This window comes from Harmonia axyridis, chromosome 3 (genome assembly GCF_914767665.1).
Source record: "Harmonia axyridis chromosome 3, icHarAxyr1.1, whole genome shotgun sequence".
NCBI classification, from domain to species: Eukaryota; Metazoa; Arthropoda; class Insecta; order Coleoptera; family Coccinellidae; genus Harmonia; species Harmonia axyridis.
Window position 1 is genome coordinate 19,977,905 of NC_059503.1, and position 22,096 is coordinate 20,000,000.

A 22,096-nucleotide genomic window follows, 5' to 3' on the forward strand; every position below is an offset into this window, starting at 1 on the left:
CAAGCGTAGTTTTCACAAAATCGCACTAATTATATGGTACACACTATATATTTAATAAATTTAATTCAAGTACTAGAATTTTACTAGTACACACTATATATTTAATAAATTTAATTTAAGTACTAGAATTCCACTTCATTTATAGAATTATCGTTTATGGATGAAAAATAATATATTTTAGGATCTGTTTCAAAATCTGTAAATATGTATTATAAATTTATCTGAAATTTCACTTGTAATGTGCAATGATATTTTCATGAAATAAAAATATACAATCTGAGGTATTGAGTTTTGAAATTTTCTCTATGGGACAGTTTATGAACGGAATGATAACAATATCTGATGTTTTCTGAATGAATGTGAGAACAAGTCCTTTAACTTTCCACTTCAAAAGGTATAATTGACCAAAACAATACGTATTCCCCTTTCTTGCAAATGGCTTCCTGTGACGTCAACATCAAAAGAAATTCTTTCTACATACCAGACGTCCTGTATATTCGACGAAATTACCAATTCGAGAATCCCAACCAATTCACAATGTTGAAAATCCTTCCAAGATACTTTTCCTTTCTTCAGATGGGGAAATAGGTACGAGAATTTTGTTTATGAAGTTCGTTTCAGAATCGAACGAGCCAGAATCCGTAGAAATGTGTTCAGTCCGAAACAGGAATAAAAGGAATACTCATGAAATAAAAGGCCCCAAAATACAAATTGAAAACAAAACTATTAGGGTCTAGTTTCAAGTGGAAGAAAAATCAAACTCACTCAAGTTGTTGGGTGGCCTTTCAAAGTGAATGCTCTTCGTAGCCGAAGTACGTTTTTAATCCCCAAAAAGGGTAATATTGCTATTCCAACAATCAAATCAGCAATAGTTGAATTATAGACGGTTATCTTTATCCCAAAATTTGGATTTTCACAAGAAACAGCAAATAACCTCTATATACGCACAAGCTATTCAGAGTTTCAAAATCGAATTGAAAAATGCCAAGAGTGAACATTCGGGAATAATCTTCAACATATGGTACCTTTACGATAAGGAATGAAATGCGGAAAATCAAAACACGATATTTAGGCAACACATTAAACACAATTAGACAATTTGATGCTGCAGATACTCTGGGGCAATTTTCACACGTTACAAATTCTCCCCCTTCGTCAAGAAATTTTCCCAAAATTTCACAAAAAGAAAATTACAGAAAACAAAACACCAATGAAACCTTATAAACGATTATCTAACATAATTTAGTCGTCTTTTTCCGTTGGGTCAGACTTGAGGTCCTTCACATGCCAAACTCCTTTATCGTTGCCAACGTTGTCATGCAGTCGGTAAGTCCAAGGTGACAACTTTTTGGCAACTATAAATGGTCCTATCCATTTTGGAGCCAACTTCTTCGTGAAGTGCTTACTAGCATCAGAGAGTACGAAATTTCTTCTATAAACGGGTTGATGAACCATAAACTCCTCATTCCTTCTTCTCAAATTATAATAGTGAGCATTCTTCCCAGCTGCACTCTTCAATCTAGCCTTTAGCTCACTAAATATCTTCTGGAACCCTTTAGACCTCGTTTCTTCAGTCGAATTCAGTGCAGGATCTTCTTGCAGAGTAATATTATAATCGTCGCCAGACAACATCATCCTTCTACCAAAGTTGACAAAATAAGGTGTGTACTTCGTCGTTTCGTTCCTAGAAGTCCTCATAGCGCATGTGAGCTCCGCTAAATTCTCGTCCCATCTCTGATGGTTATCAGAAGCATATGCTGAAAGGAGAAACTTTAGAGTCCTATTGTATCTTTCAGTTGGATTCGCCTGAGCATGAAAATTTGCATTGAACTTAGGACGAATCTTATATTTTTCCAATAGTTTCAGATACTCATTCTTGTATTGGGGACCATTATCAGAAATTATGACCCGTGGAACACCAAAAATTAAAAATACACCCTCCTCTAATGCCTTACATACCGCCGCAGATGTAGCCCTTCTCATAGGAAAAGTTAAGCAAAATTTACTGAAGTAATCATTAACGACAAATATATAAGAATTTCCTCTTTTAGACCTAGGAAGAGGTCCTATGAGATCCGAACTAACAACTTCCCATGGTTTTGTTGCGTCAGGATAATGGGATGCCATTAAGCCAGCGGGCTTTCTTGAATCTACCTTATGTCTCAAACAGATTCGACAATTTCCAACATATCGAGCCACGTCTGAGCGAGACTTCGGCCAGAAATATCTCTCACACAAGCGCGAATGAGTCTTAAACACCCCCATATGACCCGATGTACAAGAATCATGCATATCCTGGATAACCCTCATTCGCAGTTGCTTAGGTACAACCAACTTCCAAGAATTTTCACCCAAATCATTCACGGATGACCCTAAATATTTATAAAGAAAACCATCCTGAATTCTCCAGGTGGGAAATTTTCCTGGACGGTTCTTAACGTTACCTAACATTCGTAAATACCACGGGTCGACTATGTTGTTGAAATCGTCAACGGTTATCAGATCTAATTTAGGTACAGAGCGTGACAAAAGATCCGGGACGTGATGTTCAGAACCTTTACGATGTGTCACACTGAATTCAAATTGTTGCAGTCGTACAATCCACCTCGCCAGACGACCAGAAACAGCTTTAATGTTTTGTAGCCACACCAGACAGTAATGATCGGTAATTACTTCAACTTTTATTCCTTCAATATACGGACGTAGCTTTTCGAGGGCCCACAAAACTGCCAAACATTCCCTCTCTGTAGTTGAGAAATTCTGTTCTTGTCTCGTCAGAGACCGACTAATGTAGCATATAACCTTCTCACCTCCTTTCGGATCTGGTTGGCTCAATACAGCACCCAATCCATACCCAGATGCGTCCGTTTGGACTTGAAAAGGCAGATCATAGTTAGGGCAGCTCATAATTGGAGCAGATACAAGCTTTTCCTTCAACAAAGTGAAGGATTGCTCGCATTCTGGTGTCCACAAAAATTTACTATTTTTCTTCAATAAGTTTGTTAAGGGCGAGATGAGGTCTGAGAAGTTTGGTATAAATCTACGATACCATGAGAAGGTTCCAACTATGCTACGTACATGCTTCACATTACGAGGTATTGCAATCTCTACCATTGCTTTCACTTTCTCTGGATCAACTTGAAGACCATTACTATTGACTACATATCCCAAATACCGCATTTCACTTCTACAAAATTGACACTTATCTCTAGAAACTGTAAGTCCTGCTTCATGCAGTCTGCGGAATACTTCTTCAAGTATTTCAAGATGTTTCTCGAAGTTTTCTGTAACAATAATTACATCATCAAGATAAAAGAAAACGCACGGTTCAAGGTCGCTGCCAAGTATAACATCCATTAGTCTTTGCCAAGTAGCTGGGCTGTTACTCAATCCAAAAGGCATCCTTCGGAATTGAAAAAGTCCCCTATTTGGAACAGTAAAGGCAGTGTATTGACGGGATTCCTCCTTAACTGGGACTTGCCAGAATGCGCTCTTTATATCTAAGGAACTTATGTACTTTGCATTCCGTAATTTATCTAAAGTATTAGATACATAGGGTAAGGGATAACTATCCTTCTTTGTAACAGCATTTACCCTGCGATAATCCACACAGAATCTATAAGTGCCGTCCTTTTTTTTAACCATAATAATTGGGGATGACCATGGGCTAGAACTTTTTTCTACAATTCCCTGCTGCAACATATCATTCAATTGTTGGTCAATATGTTTCTGAAGTACAGGAGATACCGGGTAGTATCTCTGCTTAACAGGGGGCCCATCTACTAAAATTTCATGCTCGACTAAGTTGGTACAACCGATCACGTCATCTCCCATTAAACCAAAAGTCTTATCGACTAATTCATTTAATTTTGTTTCTTGATTCTCATCCAAGTGGGTGTCCACAGTGGCTACATGAACTGTTTCAGCTGAGAAAAACCATTCATTATTCCTCAAATTGGGTACTATACCAAGAGCTCTCCAAAAGTCTGCTCCAAGCAATATCATTCGAGGCAACTCCAACATTATTAATACCTCCATCAGCACCACTTTATCCTTCACCTTCATCGGCACCCTGCAGCTACCAATGCTTGAGCAAACCTGTCCATTAGCTACAGTACATGCAACCCTATGGTGTGACTCAAGAGTTACTCCCAATTTTTTAAGAACTGACCAACATTGTCCGTTAATTATGGTCCGGGATGCACCGGAATCAAGAAGACCCAGAAATTCCTTTCCATAAATTGACAACCGCAGATATGGTCTCTCGTCTCCAACCACGCTATCCAATATATAATCAAGTACAGGACGGAGTTCATCAGTTGGACCTTCATGTACAGCAGTCGTCGAAAATGGTCCTGTAATCAACGACTGGGTCCGTTTCCCGACAAATTGCATTTTTGGCAAGTTCTTGTGGTATATCCTACTTGACTACATTTGTAGCAACGCATAGTTTTCGGTGCAGCACACCCTATCGCTCTATGTCCCGGTTGGTTACAGTTATAACACATTACTGATTTTCCAAATTTAGACTCGGATGGAGACTGACGTTCTACAACTTGCATCTCTTCAATACCTTCTTCGATACTTGTATATGCCAAGTCAGGCTCGAGGCAAGACTGAGACTTTCTTGGTGGTGGAGCGTAAGATTCGACATACTCACGACGTTCCTCCAATTGACGACATAACCTCTTCAATTCTACATAAGAATCTATACTGACCAGAGCCAATTGGGTCTGGAAGAAAGGGAGAATATTTCTCAGAACTGTTCTAATTTGATGTCGTTCAGTTGGCGGTGATCGTAAACGATTAAATAATGATCTTATTGTAGCCAAATAAATGCCGATAGGTTCGTCCTTACCCTGAGTACGTTTTCGAATTTCTTCCAAGAGCTTCTCATCGTAGTTGAATGGTTCGAACTCGGCTCTCAAGTTCTCAACAAAAGAATTCCAGTCCACGATTGAGTCCTTGACAGCTCTAAACCAAATCAGTGCCTTGCCATCCAACAAATCCACTGTCGATTTCAAAACTTCGGGTTTTGTCACCCCTCTTGCCTCACACAACTCTTCGACTCGCTGCAAGAAAGCATGGACAGACATTCCCTGTTTTTCGCCTGAAAAACGTAAACCCCATTTGTATACTGGAATTGCTTTCACTTGTCCAGAAGTTGTTTCCACAGCACGTGTCGCTCGTACACGTGGAGTCGAAGTTGGCAAATTCTGCTCATCAACTTTCTCGGAACAAGTATCATCTTTCTCCGAACTAGTATCATCTTCCTCAGTCCCAGAGCTCTCCTCGTTGAGTGGTTTCTTTGGTAAACCTGATGCAACATTTGCCTTTTCCTCCAGACAACCTAGCAAATCAAGGACTTTTGCAAAAATTTCTCCTTTATACGCCTCTTCTTCAGCTGATGTTGTAGGTAGATGCTCTAATCTAATCAATGCGTATCTCAAACGTGTATCATTCACCACATAGCGATTACTCCCTAGTGTCAAGGACTGCAAATCAGCAATACTCTCCTCTACCTTCGCGATGACTTCGTTAATTGCCATTTTATCCTCCGCAAAAGTGAATGGATACTTAGGATAAGATATTGACGATCCTTCCCTTTCGAGCCTCATCGCTCTAGATAAACTCTTCCTCATATTGCCAACGTTTCCAACTGGCAAACCTCTTATAGTCAACAAATATGTTAACTGCAATTGATTTAATCTGTTAATAACTATTTTTCCCGACATCTTGAAAACCAAATTTCTTCAAAACCAACAAAAACAATATTTTCAAGCAATTAATCAGGCTTAACACAAAATGGCCCCACGTTGGGCGCCAAAATTTATAGCGCTCAGAAACCAAGTTCAAGTTTTATCGTTAATGAAACAAAAAAAATTACCGCAATCAAACCAAAACAAGTTGAAAACGCTAGGAACACCTCGGTTTGCTGACAGTGGAGATGGGGTGAGTTCAGTTTGATTGAATAGGGCGCCAACGTATTTATTTTCCTAGCGATCCAACAATATTGACAAAAAAAAAGAGGAAAAAAAGAAAATTAGCAAGTTAAAAAAAAAATTACTACTTCACTCGAATTATAAATTAATTGAATGATCTGTCTCAGTCAAATACGTAAACTCCGAAACAGAGAAAACAAAATGAAAATAATGATTGAAAAAAAAAAAGGTAAGTAACTCAATACCCAAAGAAATGCGTCACTGTAAAAAAAAAAATATCAACAATATCAAAGAAATGTTCCGATGTAAAATTCTATTATCAATTTCCTACAATTCTATTCTGATTGATAATGAACCTTAATTGACAAGTATTTTACCCCCTATGCTTGATCAAGCGTAGTTTTCACAAAATCGCACTAATTATATGGTACACACTATATATTTAATAAATTTAATTCAAGTACTAGAATTTTACTAGTACACACTATATATTTAATAAATTTAATTTAAGTACTAGAATTCCACTTCATTTATAGAATTATCGTTTATGGATGAAAAATAATATATTTTAGGATCTGTTTCAAAATCTGTAAATATGTATTATAAATTTATCTGAAATTTCACTTGTAATGTGCAATGATATTTTCATGAAATAAAAATATACAATCTGAGGTATTGAGTTTTGAAATTTTCTCTATGGGACAGTTTATGAACGGAATGATAACAATATCTGATGTTTTCTGAATGAATGTGAGAACAAGTCCTTTAACTTTCCACTTCAAAAGGTATAATTGACCAAAACAATACGTATTCCCCTTTCTTGCAAATGGCTTCCTGTGACGTCAACATCAAAAGAAATTCTTTCTACATACCAGACGTCCTGTATATTCGACGAAATTACCAATTCGAGAATCCCAACCAATTCACAATGTTGAAAATCCTTCCAAGATACTTTTCCTTTCTTCAGATGGGGAAATAGGTACGAGAATTTTGTTTATGAAGTTCGTTTCAGAATCGAACGAGCCAGAATCCGTAGAAATGTGTTCGAAACAGGAATAAAAGGAATACTCATGAAATAAAAGGCCCCAAAATACAAATTGAAAACAAAACTATTAGGGTCTAGTTTCAAGTGGAAGAAAAATCAAACTCACTCAAGTTGTTGGGTGGCCTTTCAAAGTGAATGCTCTTCGTAGCCGAAGTACGTTTTTAATCCCCAAAAAGGGTAATATTGCTATTCCAACAATCAAATCAGCAATAGTTGAATTATAGACGGTTATCTTTATCCCAAAATTTGGATTTTCACAAGAAACAGCAAATAACCTCTATATACGCACAAGCTATTCAGAGTTTCAAAATCGAATTGAAAAATGCCAAGAGTGAACATTCGGGAATAATCTTCAACATATGGTACCTTTACGATAAGGAATGAAATGCGGAAAATCAAAACACGATATTTAGGCAACACATTAAACACAATTAGACAATTTGATGCTGCAGATACTCTGGGGCAATTTTCACACGTTACATGATTTGTACACAAAATTTATTTCAATGAAGAATTAAAAAAAAAAAAATTCATTCAGATGAAAAAATAAAGAAACAAGCCGTTTAGAATTTTCAGAAGAAATTACACGTGTATTTCAATATAAATATAAATAAGAATTCAATAAGAATATAAATAAATGGAAATGTTGTCAAATAAAAAAGCGATAAATTGATCATGGTAGTAGTTTAAAAAAATTGGTAATTCCATGATAAAGAAAAAATTTTGGGATTCATCATTGAAATAATTCAGATACGATTGAAAAAAACTACTTATGTTTGTGATGAGTTGATTGAATCTTGAATATGATCACCATTTTTTTTGGTGTTTCCTGACAAATCAGTTATCGACGAATACAAGTGTTTTTTCAGATTTCCATTTCAAATCTGATGAATCGGGGAGTAAAGTTTTAGTCAGCCCTCCGTGTATATAGAAAGATCATAATTGTTCCAAATACATATACATTCAATGATAATTATATTATAATAATACATAATACCGCAATCAAAAATTCAATCTGAGGAAATGCGTTGCGTTGATAAACGTAAGGTATTTTCTTTTGAACTATGTCAACAAGGCTAACTGTTTTCTAACTCCTCTTCTTCTTACAAAGTAGACTATGAATTATTCACAATGATATACCAATAGATTTCATCAACTTATAATTCTCGGATCGACCTACGTGAACTTTTCCACGTGTCAATTTATTGACTAATCGTGTCTACAAAATTAGATTCCAGATTTGTCAATTGTTGCCTTCTTAGAATTACCTAAAGTCTCTTCTACAATTTTGTTATACCAACATATTCAGAAATAATCTTTATTGAAGATTTTAGATCTCGTTGATGAATTATTATGAAACAAATAAGGAAAAATAATTATATATACAGGGTGTTTCCAAATTAGACGCCAACCTTGAAGGACGTGTTAGTATGACTCATTTGCTGTCGTTTGACCCATATTTAGTGATTACCGAAAATCAAAAAAGTTTACGAGATATTTGTGTTCATGTGAGTTTTAAAAGATATCTCATATAACTTCAGTTTCCCTGAATTTTTTCTGCGATGACCAAAGTTGATTATGATTTTGGATTATTCCGTGGCCAGCCTGAAGTCCAGATCTAACACCATCAGAATAGACGAAGCTGCGAGAAGATTGAGAGTAAATTTAACGTGGAAAGTAACTGAAGGAATGAGAAACAGGGCACTTGTTTGTATGAGGAATTGTATGTGGAGGTCATTTCAAATATAATTTATGAATATGTTTTCTACTAAAATATTGAGTTTAATTGCAATAAAAAAAATATTTGATCCATAACTCTTCATTATTTGCTTCCTTCCCCTTTCAAATCTAAATCTGCTGAAACAAATCTAGTGCCTGCATTCTAACGAAAAATTTTCAGGAAATAAAGAAGGAATTTGGAGTTTTCAAAATATTTTTTTCATACATAAATTGTGAAATTCTGAAGTTGCAGGCAAATTTATATCAGAAATTTAGTATTCTTTTCTTCATATACATATACCAACTTTCAAATCATACTAATTCTTAGTGAACATCTAACACAGCATAGTTTTGCTTTTTCATTCATATCATATCCTTTTCTGATGAAAATGATCCGAATTTCAAATCAAAATTGGTCAGCGTAGAAAAAAATGAACGAAAAACGGAGTAAGGTGTGAATTTTTTTGAAAAATTACAACAACTCAAATATCTCGAAAACTATGATTTTTATCAATGAATATAGCTCAATCGACAGCAAATGAGTGATACTAACACCTTCTTCAAGGTTCACTTTTAATTTGGAAACACCTTGTATATAATTTGGAAACGTCCTGTATGTGGTGTACCTTTTTCAAAAATGAAGTCAAAGATCTCAATATCTTTCAAACGGATGGTATTTTTGAAAAACCTGTAACGGGTTGCTTTCGGATAAATCTACAGCAAAAAATCTGTTTAAAAATATACACTGTGTCCGTAAAGTATGGAACAAATTCATTTTTAGTTAAACAGACAATTTTAAGAAATAATCCTCAAAAACGTCGATTTTTATTTTGATTTGCCGTATTTTAAAATAAAAATTTAATATACAGGGTGAATTACTCTCAAGAAATGACGTCACCGTCATTTTTTTCAAATTGAACACCCCATTATGTCCCAATTTTCCGATTATTTTAATGTATCACATAATGATTCCAATTGGTACAGGTGGACAAAAATACAATAGTTTTGTGTGTGCTCATAAAGTAACGCGTAACATTCTTTGTTAGTTAAATTAACAATATTATCAAAAATACTTATTGTCTATCGGCAATTGGTTTGAATGTAACACCCTGTAGTTTGTTACATTTTTAGATTAATAAAAATGAGCTGTTTCCAAACATGTTTGGTACTTGTGGTCTAGCAGACAGAATATGAAAAAAATTATTCCTTATTTTCATACATTTTTATTAATCTAAAAATGTAACAAACTACAGGGTGTTACATTCAAAGCAATTGCCGCTAGGGCTAGACAATAGGTATTTTTGATAATATTGTTAATTTAACTGATAAAGAATGTAACGCGTTACTTTATGAGCACATACAAAACTATTGTATTTTTGTCCACCCTGTACCAATTGGAATCAACATGTGATACATTTTTGGAATCAGCTCAGCTAGAGTAATCGGAAAATTGAAACAAAATGGGGGTGTTCCATTTAAAAAAAAAATGACGGTGACGTCATTACTCGAAAGTAATACACCCTGTATATTAGATTATTATTTTAAAATACGGTAAATTAAAATAAAAAATCGACGTGTTTCAGGATTATTTCTTAAAATGGTCTGTTTAGCTAAAAATGAATTTGTTCCATACTTAACGGACACAGTGTAGATGTACGTTCTAATATCTTCCCATTTCGAAAAAAGAGATCGAGTGTCTTTCAAGAGTTTTTCTCTTAGTCTTATACTTCTCGACATTCTTCCAGTGAGCACAGAATTTGGAACAACCTGTACAGCTTCCTCCTTCCGCATTTTGATCCGAATAATTAAAAAAAGAACTTGACGCTCTATCCACGAGCAATATTTCACATTTCTCTGAAAACTGAAATTCCGAATATCTCAGACATCCAGCACATCGCCCAGAATCCGTTAGACGAAACTGGCGACTGGAGCGCGAGATGCACAAGAAGGAATCCGGCTCCATATGCTAATCCTCAATGGAATTCCGCGTTGCACGCCCGCTGCAGATCACGAGATCTCGACGTCGCGACGCCCTTGACATGGATACGGCAAGGCGAGCGAGACCGCGGCGTCTCTTAGCGCTTTCATACGACTCATACCGCGCGTTAATATGTTGTTTGTACGAGGAAATTCGCCCCCCTTCCCTATAAAACTCGGTGGACATCCGTGTCGAGACTGAGTAAACCCCCCGAAGAGCACGCGCTAGTGTAAAACGTTAATCCTGTTTTGTTATCAGGACCTTCCAACGATGTAAGTGTTTTGTTCATGTTGAAGGGTGACTTTCTGAGGATTTGTTTGATTTACCGCTCACAGTTTTATTCGTACGATATGAAGTTGTTATTATAATTGAAAGTGAAATCATTTGTGGTGAATATAACTTGGTTTAATGGTACAGACACTGATTTATTTCAATTGAAATTATTTGAGGGTTACCTTCAACGAAATTTCAATTGAATGAAAGTTTATTAGAACTGTGACATTTGAGTATCAAAATTGGGTGAATTGTAAAAAATTTGCTGGACGTGCGTAACATTAAGACAAGCATTGCTTGTATGCCTATTTCCATCAATCTCATTCCGATCAAACTTTATAGCCAATATTATAATTCGGCATTATTGTAGCCATTCATACTACATTATTCATATTCACTAACAATTACTGTTATTCCGTAAACATTATAACTCCATCTAATGATTTGGTTAATATTAAATCGAAAGACTTTTCTTGTATAACGGTGCTATCAATATTAATCTGTCGAATACAATATCCCCATTTTTCTTGATATCATACAATACAATAAAATTCTCATTAGGCACCTTGAGAGACGTGTTCCTATAATTTTTGGCTCAAAGTTTGCCCCCAAACATTTGACTCGGATAATCAAGCTTCAAGACCACCGTGAATCAATTTATGTTGTTATTTCGTCGAGAACTTTTTTTTATTTGTTGAGACTATTTAAACCATCAAGAAACACACGTTTCTGGTGAAAATCCTTAATCATATTTTGTTATCAGGACCTTCCAACGATGTAAGTGTTTTGTTCATGTTGAAGGGTGACTTTCTGAGGATTTGTTTGATTTACCGCTCAGAGTTTTATTCGTACGATATGAAGTTGTTGTTATAATTGAGAGTGAAATAATCATTTGTGGTAAATATAACATTGTTTGATGGTCCAGACGCTGATTTTTTTTCTATTAAAATTTTTTGTGAGTTTAAATTGAATGAAAGTTTATTTAAAACTGTGACATTTGAGTATCAAAATTAGACAAATTGTAAAAAGTTTGCTGGACGTGCGAAACATTAAAACACGCATTGGTTGAATACCAATTTCCATCAATCTCATTTCGATCAATTTTTATAGTCGATATTATAATTCAGCATTATTGTAGCTATTCATACTACATTATTCATATTCACTAACAATTACTGTTATTCCGTAAACATTATAACTCCAACTAATGATTGGGTCAATATTAAATCCAAAGACTTTACTTGTATAACGTTGCTGTAAATATCAATCCATCGAATGCAATATCCCCATTTTTGTTGATATCACCATTAAAAATACAATAAAATTCTCATTAGGCACCTTGAGAATCAATTTATGTTGTTATTTTGTCAACACCTTTTTTTGTCCAGACTATGTAAACCCTCAAGAAGCACGCGCTCCTAGTGAAAAACCTTAATCATGTTTTGTTATCAGGACCTTCCAACGATGTAAGTGTTTTGTTCATGTTGAAGGGTGACTTTCAGAGGACTTTTTTCGATTTATCACTCAGAGTTTTATTCGTATGACATGTAGTTGTTATTATTGCTGAGAGTGAAATAATTTGTGGTGAATATAACTTAACATTTTTTTGTGAGTTACGTTCACTGAAGTAGACAGATTGAAAAAATTTTCTCGGCATGCAAAAAAATGAATTCATGCATTCGTTATATATAGGGTAATACACAATACTCATCAACCTCATGTCAATCCACTTCATCCAACATATTCCAAATAATACTGTAGTACTTTCATGACTATTTTTTACGTTCCATTCCTGTTATTATTTACCTGTTAAAATAACAATGAATGATTTTGGTAATATTGACTATTATTATTATGATTTGGTAATATTGATATTTGATTTGGTAAGACTTTTCTTGTATAATTTCATACAAGACATTTGTGACTATCTATACGGATAATGAACATGAAATGAATATTAAGCAGTGAAATTCGAACCCAGAGTCATTCATTCTGAAATTTGAATAAAAATTTTAATATTGATGACTGCGGTGAAAAATATTTTATTTATTACCATCATATAAATATATCTCAAATTTCATGTTGATTTTCATTGAGTTCTCATGATTAGCTTTTTGAATATTGTTTCCTGATTTTCTGCTCCAAAAATTCATGAATGGTATTCTCGATCTAGGAGGGTCGATACAGTATTGTAACCGAATTTTGAACCTAATTTCATTATCTACAGTTTCCGATGAAAGCTTTGTGCCGACCTGGCTTTTTAATTAAATATTTCAAGGTAGGCTCGATGATAAAATGCATAGGATGAATTCGTTATTGAGTACAATTTTCAGAGTTATTCCAAAAATGCATAATGAATTAATATTCGATAAAAACCTGTCTAATCCGACTTGAACTATTATATGTATCTGTAATCAATTGTAAGATAATGCCACAATGCTCAGTACAACATTTCGTGATGAAGGTATCCTTAGAAGATTAAATTTCGAAAGCTAAATCCATATTTCTTCAGCGGGATTCAGATAAAATATGGTATGTCATTCGTCTGGTATTCATAGGAATGAGTCATAAAAACATTTGCCTTCAATAAATTTAAATATGATAATACATATAACTTTTTCAAATTCCTTACGAATAACTCCATTTATACAGCAAATGAAGAAATTATTTCGATCTGTGATTTCAAGGTCTCATTTCCCAATTCGTAGATTCCAGATTGAATTGTAATAATTACGTGACTTGTGTACAACTTCATTTCAAAATTTGGTTTGATGACCTACAGGTGACACCTAGGAACGAAGAAGGTCTTCATAAAACGTGCACACTTTAATTATTTCCTCTGCAACTTCACTGAAAAAATAATAATTTTTCTGGATTCCGAAAAAATAATTTCATTTTCATCGTCCCATTCACAAAGTACAAGAAAAATAATTACTTTTTCATGCGACCAAATCTTCTTTGAATAAGTTCGCTTCTTTGATTACAACTTCAAATTCGACCTTGAAACTCATTTTTCAATATCGACATTATTAATAACAAGAATTTACCTGCCTTCTCCGATTTTCCCACTAATGAATGGATTAATGAGTTCTCCGGAGTATTGACTCGAGGAAAATAGTGACTCTCAAATTATAACCACGAGTGGTATTTATTCATCAACGTACCTTGTCGACGACTATTCGTGAATTCATATTATGTTCTTGATTAAGCTGATAATGTCGATAAAAAAGTTTTTGAATAGTGGTCAAATATTCCCCATCAGTCGAAGAATTTTTTCCCATTCTCTCTTGAAATACGTCGGATCGAGTAGATCGGCTGAGAGAATAATGGCCAGAGCACTAATTTTTTCAGCGTGGGTCCATCAAATTCGAACAATTTGCATTAATGCATTTTCACAGAATGATTGGCAGAAAATGTTCGTTAGGAATGTTCGATCAACATTTTTCACTATAAACTCGTGACGAAAAATCAATTCAATCTCTATGAGATTTTTTTCATTTGAAATTTATCTCTTTGTTCAAATGGTTCGAATTCATGGAGATTTTTGGAGATAATTTTGGAGCCACTTTCCTACCCCACATATGGATGATATTGGTTTAGTCATCAACATATGAGAAGTGCATTATAGGAAGCACATATAGTCCACTACTTGAAATATTTATGAACATGGCTCAATTGTGTGATTTTCGGATAAAATTCACGTATATGTATAGTTTTTATATTTTTCTTCGAACGGGATATATATTTATTGGAAATTTTGTACATAATTGAAAAATTGGAAGTATATTATGTGCATGGATTGTGTTCTTGTAAACATTGAAATAAATTCAACCCTTACCTCCCCAAAATTTTCCCGTTGAATCATAAACATTAACATTCATTAAATTATGGTATTAGATTCTGACAATTTACGAACTGCATATGCCATGTTTCAGGTATATATAATATATGTGAATAATAAAAGCTGAAAACGAAAGCCTTAACATAAAAATTTTCCTATGAGTAATTTTTTAATCGTGATTTTAAATTGAACGTCAGTTTTTCTGAGAAATGGCATATTATAACAAAGCTAAACAGAAAGAATATAAAATTTGAATTCGAACTAATTTCATTACTTCAATAATTCAATATCACACATTGATATTAGGAATAGATATTTAGTGAATGACTATTGAAATGTTATTGTAGGTATAATAAAAATTTTACTACTACTACATTATTGAATTTAATATCGTTATGAATTATGGAAGTCTTGAATGTATTTCACAAAGTGCTTCAGCTACTTCAATATGCAGTTAGAAGTATGCAATTTGTCGTTGAATTCAATGAGAGAATTCGGACCAAAATATTGAAGATTCGGAGACATTCCGATTCTCGAATTATCGAGGCGAATTTATACAAATATCTTTCCTGCAATGAGGAAATGCTCTAGCTAGCTTAACAGCTTTCGGCGTTGTCAATGGCAACATTCCAAAGCCTAACCCAAACCCGGTAGTTCATTCGAAAATACCCGTTATCCTTGTTTATTTGCGTTCAAGGCGAAAATGGTATTTCTCAATTGAAATTTCTGGGTATTAACCCGAGAATAAGACAGAGAAAGTATTATCTATTTCGAACCTTGCAAATCTGAATTGAAGGTCAATTGCACATTTGGAACACAGTTGTCTCATAATATAATTCAGAAGATTCGAAATGTAATAATTTTGGTAGTACGATTAGTCTTTCATTTCAAAATAGGCCTCAGTTTTGGCGATACTTATTCATTGGCGCTAAATTTCTTTCCAGCGAGCATTCTTTAGATGTCTGAGACAGGAAAAAGTCACTGGGGGCCAGATCTAGTGAATACGGTGGATGCAACAGCAATTCGAAGCCCAATTTATGCAATTACACCATAATTCCATTGATTTGTGACACGGCGCATTCTTTTTCCTCAAATGGGGCCGTTTTTTAACGATTTCATTCTTTAAACGATCCAATAACGGTTTATAATAATCGCTGTTGATGATCTGGCCCTTTTGGAGGTAATCAATGAATATTATACCTTGCGCATCTCAGAGTACTGCTGCCATAACCATGCCAACTGACTGTTTTGTTTTTCCTCGCTTTGGATTCGGTTTATCGTGTACAGTCCACTCAGCTGCCTGTCGATTGGACTCCGGAGTGAAATGATGGAGCCATGTTTCATCCATTGTCACATATCACGCGAAAATTCAGGTTTATTTCACTTAAACAGCTTCAAAAACTGCTCAGAATGATAACGTTGTTGCTTTTGATCGATTGTGAGCTCGCGCGGCACCCATTTTTTCCTTCGGTGCTCATTTCACCGCGTTTAAACTTAGCATATCAATCAATGATGGTTGATTTTCCTGGTGCAGACCCCGGAAACTCTTCATCAAGCCAAGATTTTGTTTCAACTGTTTTTTCCCTTCAGAAAGCTATATTTTATCAGCACACGAAATTTTTTTTTTTTCTTCATACTTTTTCAAATAACAAAAGTAGCTACACTCACAACGCAATATCTCACAAACTAATGGTCGGACTGGTGTCAAATTTTGACATGTATCGTTTGAAGGTTGGTACCTCAGCGGAAAGAAAAGATAGAGGTGCCCTTAGAAGTAAATAGCGTTGTATCGTAATCAATTGCAACAGTATGATGATGAAGTGAGATAGGACAACAACAAACCTGCAAAATTGACAACTAGAGCGACGGTGAACATTTCAGTGGCGTAGTCAATGCTTCTCTTACTGTCTCTTATTAAGTTTTCGGTGCAGAAGTGTTTGGAACAAACATATGCATATTTCGGCAAATTGTTCATTTGCAATCTTAACGCGTGGCACGATATTTTGCTAAATTCGAAGGAAACCTACAAATGTTAGCATTGAATTAAGTTTTCGATATCTCACAAATACTACGCCATAGACGAGATATATTCTACGCATATGGACTCAAAACGTAAACTTACCTATGAGGTTAGGTTTTCATTTCCGATGTTTTACACACTATACATGTTTTTCGAGGTTTTACCATGATTGAAATTAACAATATGTAACTTGAAATTCACAAACTTGTAAAAAATAACTCCGATTACAAACGTGAAATTACAATGAACAGTTAACCCTCAACGTGTCAACGTCCCTCTAGGTTGTCACGTGCAATAACAACAACAGAACCGTGTTGCCAAATCCAAAGGATATTCCCAAAACATCTATGCCACAGAACGGAGAAAAGTTTACTTCTTCCTCAGAATGGCAACGCAGTACATTATAAGTGTTTGTAAACAAAAATGTTATAGCGATGTCAACAAATGCTATAAGGCACCTCTATCTTTTCTTTCCTCTGAGGTTGGTACTAACTAAAAATCATATGGATTTAATACTGCGTCAAACCAGGGACTTTTCAATTAGCCTGATATTTTTCTGGATTAAACCTAATGAAACTGCTCTAGATAAGTTGACCCTTAACATTGTATGCAATATCTCATCGAAATTTCCACCCGGATATGATTTTTTCGATTTCCAAACGTTAGAAATCATTGTCAAATTTACGAGCTCAATCGTATCCACATGACAATTGTTATCAAACTGGTGATTGGTGAAAATAAAGGCTAAAGAGCATCACACATAACGGTTCTCATTTTTAGCAGACAACGAACATTGAATCGATTCAGAAAATTGATGCGAGATTAGCCGTTAAAACAGCGTATATGTGTCAGAAAATTCCGGTAGCTTCGCGGTTTTGTCTGCTGTTGTCTAGTCAGGTCATTTATTATGAAAATATGTTTCTGACGAGGGAAACCGTTCAGTCCATCCGAGTGATTAATGAATATTCTCCGAACCACAGCCTAACATTAGCGAAGTGAATGCAAAACAGGAGTTTATTTTTACAGTCGAATACGATGGAAATGAATTGCCCCCGCGAGTCAATCTGCTTTAGCGTTCGAAAGGCCTAATTGACCGTGAGAACGAGTGGACGAAAGTTTTCGGACGGTTGTTGTCACACGCTGAAAGAAATTGAGGGATGGATTCGCAGTAACAGCCATTTCTTCTTCGATTTCTTCGCTTATGGAATCGCATTATGTTGAATAGCTTGCCGGCATACGGCCCATTTAGGGCGTAATCGTTTGGACACCCTGTGAGATCCTGTCGCGACTACTAGGATCCTTCTGTTCCGTTATAAATGGCTCTTTTTCGGTCCACGAAATTTCCGGGGGATGCGAAGCCTGGATTATAATAACTTAATGGCAAATAAAATGTACTCTCTTGAAGAGGAGTAGAAAATGATACGATCCATCGGTTTTCAGATTTTAAAAAATCCAGTTAATGTGTTTTTTATCTGATTTCCTTAAAAACTCAGCTTTCAAGAATTTATTCCAATCTGATGAAAATTGACGTGAAGTTAGGAGCTTTTGAGCACTCGTTCATTCATAAGCCTATTGCACCTTCGGAGTTTTTATAATTCTATATTGTTATACAGAGCAAGTCTTTGACATGAACATATATTTCAACCGAAGATTCCTGAGGTCAAAATTGTAAAGGAAAAAAATGTTTCCTTTGATCTCAGGAATCTTCAGTTGAAATATATGTATAAGCCAAACAACAACAACAAACAACAACAACAAACAAACAAATAACAACGTCAACAAAAAAACTGCCGCATTTGGAGTGAAGCTAATCCTCAAGTGTATGTCGAAACACCGTTACATCCAGAAAAACTGACTGTTTGGTGCGCTTTATAGGCTGGTGGAATCATTGGTCCGTACTTCTTCAAAAACGATGATGGCCAGAACGTTACAGTCAATGGTGATCGGTATAGAGCCATGATTACTAACTTTTTCATTCCTGAATTGACAACCATGATGTCCAGGAGCTGTGGTTTCAACAAGACGGCGCAACATGAAACACAGCTCGCGCCACAATCGATTTATTGAAAGACACGTTTGGTGACCGCCTAATTTCACCTTTTGGACCTGTGAATTGGCCTCCAAGATCTTGTGATTTAACACCGCCAGACTACTTTCTGTGTGGCTATGTAAAGTCATTGGTCTATGCGACTGAGCCACAAACCCTTGACCATTTGGAAGACAACATTCGCCGTGTTATTGCCGATATACGGCCACAAATGTTGGAAAAAGTCATCGAAAATTGGACGTCCAGATTGGACTACATCCGAGCCAGCCGTGGCGGTCATATGCCAGAAATCATATTTAAAATGTAATGCCACAAGATTATCTTGCGGATAAATAAAATTCATGTCAATCGAATAATCCATCGTTGTTTTATTGCTATTTAAAGTTCTATAGCTCTAAAAAAAACACCCTTTATATGAGGTGTATTAATTCTAATCCGAAATTTTGAAAATATTGTTTCTAGTTGTTCTAAGGATTTCTAACAAGAAAGATACCTATTGGAGAACCCTTCACTATGTAGTTTGAAGGAAATACTGAATTCCTCCAGCATTCCTTATCCACAGTTACAAAGGTTCAAGATTAATCAGAAAATGAACAGTTTTTCATGGACCAGTTGAAACCCCAGAATTTGCCATGAAAATTTTCGCGAAACGATGAAACTTGTGCTGAAACGGACCATTTGTCACAATGTACGCATGGGACAGACGTTTTAATAGTATAATAAATAAAGACGGCATTCTTGTTAACCCATTTAAGTAGATTAATGGTTGGCAAAAATAAATACGTCATTAATCAGACTATGGAAAATCATAATGACGCAAAATAACAGTGAAAATTACGAGAGTTGTTTATCACTGCCCTAATGAAAATGAGGCTGAATAAACATGCGTTCATAACTCCAAACAGAGCAACATAATTCCCACTATCAAATTTTCTTGTATTAGCGTATTTAACCTAGCGCCAATGGATTAATGAATTTAATATCTCTGTTTCAGTAAATTTGCATAGCCCCATTCATATCCTAGAAAATGGGGTACGTGACTAGTGTGAGCTCTAGTGGTCTAAATATAGTGTAAAACTTTGGGACATATAATTCTATCTGTTGTTAGCTACATTTCAATTATGTTTAGGATAATGTAGTGAATGAAACTTTTACACTTATTGAAATACGGACCACTTCTTTTTCAAATTATCATAAAAGTAAAAATACTAATTATATCCAAGCATTCATCGAAAAAAAAATTCTTTCAAATTCTCTTTTGTATAATTTTTCAGTGGAAAACCCAAAACATGTGTCTACGGTTAGAACTTCTCCTTGAGAAATGGCCGTTATTCTATTCTTTGTTTATTAAATAATCCCCACTTTATCCTTCACACATGATTATACCTTTGGCGACGCTTTCATGAGCCAAATATCGTAGGTCAGCCCTCTCATTCCATCGTGGAGAGGTGACTCTGCTACACGCGCGGTTCTCTTAAATCCTCCTCTCGGTCAGATAGATTGACATATAAACTTTTGTTTACTCATTTATTTAAAAAAAATCGATCTAACTGGAAATTAGACTGTAGTTGCGATAATTGAACGAGTGTTCATGCAAAATATTCTGGGTACCATATCGATGAAAATCAAAAGAAAACTTTTTTTGGAGATTTTGATATATCAGACTCTATATACCATTCATTGAAATTTTCTGTATGTATATGTTCATCGATAAAGTGAGTTATTCAGAAATTCAGCTTTCACAGGAAAAATAAGACAGGATATAGTTTCTCTGTTTTCATAATTATCTAAACTCCAATGTATATAAATTAATGCCAATATTCAAAAAGATAAAACAAAGGCAAAATTTGTATGAGGTCGACCAGAAGACCAGTAGATATTTTCGAAATTTTTTTTTAATTCAATGAAAAGATCAGTATGGACAAATTTCGAATCAAAATATTCTCCTTCTTTTATATATCTTCATTAATACTGGCAACTATTCTATATGAAGAAATTTCGAAATTGACAATCATTAATTACGTTTGATCTCTTTAAATTCAATTTTTGTGTCTCCTTTTTCCAGGCCCACGATGGGTATATTCAAAATATTTCAAAAGACACTAAGATCTCAGGATCATTTCAGGTGTATAATAGCATATATCGAAAGGAGAAAACTGAACCTTCCATTTATTGAAATTATATGCACACAGAATGATGAACATATAAAATGATAACTAATATCATTGTATATGTTTTAAGTTTCCTCATGAGAATTGTTCAAAGTAATTCATTCATGATGTTATTATCATGTGAGGTTCATACATCCCCAGCTGAAATTTGTTTTTCGACATGTCATTCGATGCACAAATTTCCGATACGTCAGATATACGATTTACGTATTTGAAAGATCATGTTTACTCAATAAGTACCGTACTATAGAGATTATTGCAAATTCCATATTGAATAGTCCGAAATAATGTGGATTTGGTCAACATTAATTAAAGTCATTATTCCACTATGAATTCTATTTCCCGCGTTATGAGCATGTAACGAAATCCATTACGGGATTCAATATCGTGAGTTAAACCAAGCATATTTCATTATATAACAACCATGTCCCCACAAATGATCGGCTGTTTTACTTTAGAATAAGCCACAATAGACTTTTGTAAAGTTGAACCGTGCATAGACGAGAGATCACCTATGATTTTTATATTTTGTACTGAGGTTTGCATGACTTATGCCCTCATTTTATGATTGGAATTGGTTTAGGAATTCATTACCTCTATTTGAAATAACAACGATAACAAAATTATTTCACTCATATCAGTTCAATGCGAATAAAATAATCTTTAATATTATGATGAGGAAATCCTATCTCTTATATTCAAATGTTTTTTGTTCCTAATTTTTCTCGAAAATGTGTACTTTCAATTGAACCAATCAATATTTTTTCTGTTAAATGTATATTGACTCAGAGAATCAAATAACAAAATAGTTACGAATTATCCCCAAAAAGTTCATTTCTTCCTTGATTTTCAAAACAAATATCATATCTCTATTTCAATTTCGTAATGAGTTCATAACAGTACTGAAAACAGTATTGTATTGATCTCATTACAGCATTGTTTTCAGTTATATTCTTCGTTTTGTGGTTGTCTACAATGATGAAACGTACGATTCAAATTCAAATTGCGTTCTGTAAATTTTAATCGTCATGTAGTATGTATCAGTATTTATAATGTTTAC

At 34.7% G+C, this 22,096-nt stretch overlaps 1 long non-coding RNA gene across 1 annotated transcript in view; it reads left to right on the forward strand.

Moving 5' to 3' along the window:
* The first annotated feature begins 10,653 nt into the window (after window positions 1-10,653).
* Window positions 10,654-22,096, forward strand: part of LOC123675520 — a 19,404-nt gene continuing 7,961 nt past the window's right edge. Inside the window, exon 1 of the long non-coding RNA XR_006746782.1 lies at window positions 10,654-10,956. This is a non-coding gene — a long non-coding RNA (uncharacterized LOC123675520). The remainder of the gene's footprint in view (window positions 10,957-22,096) is intronic.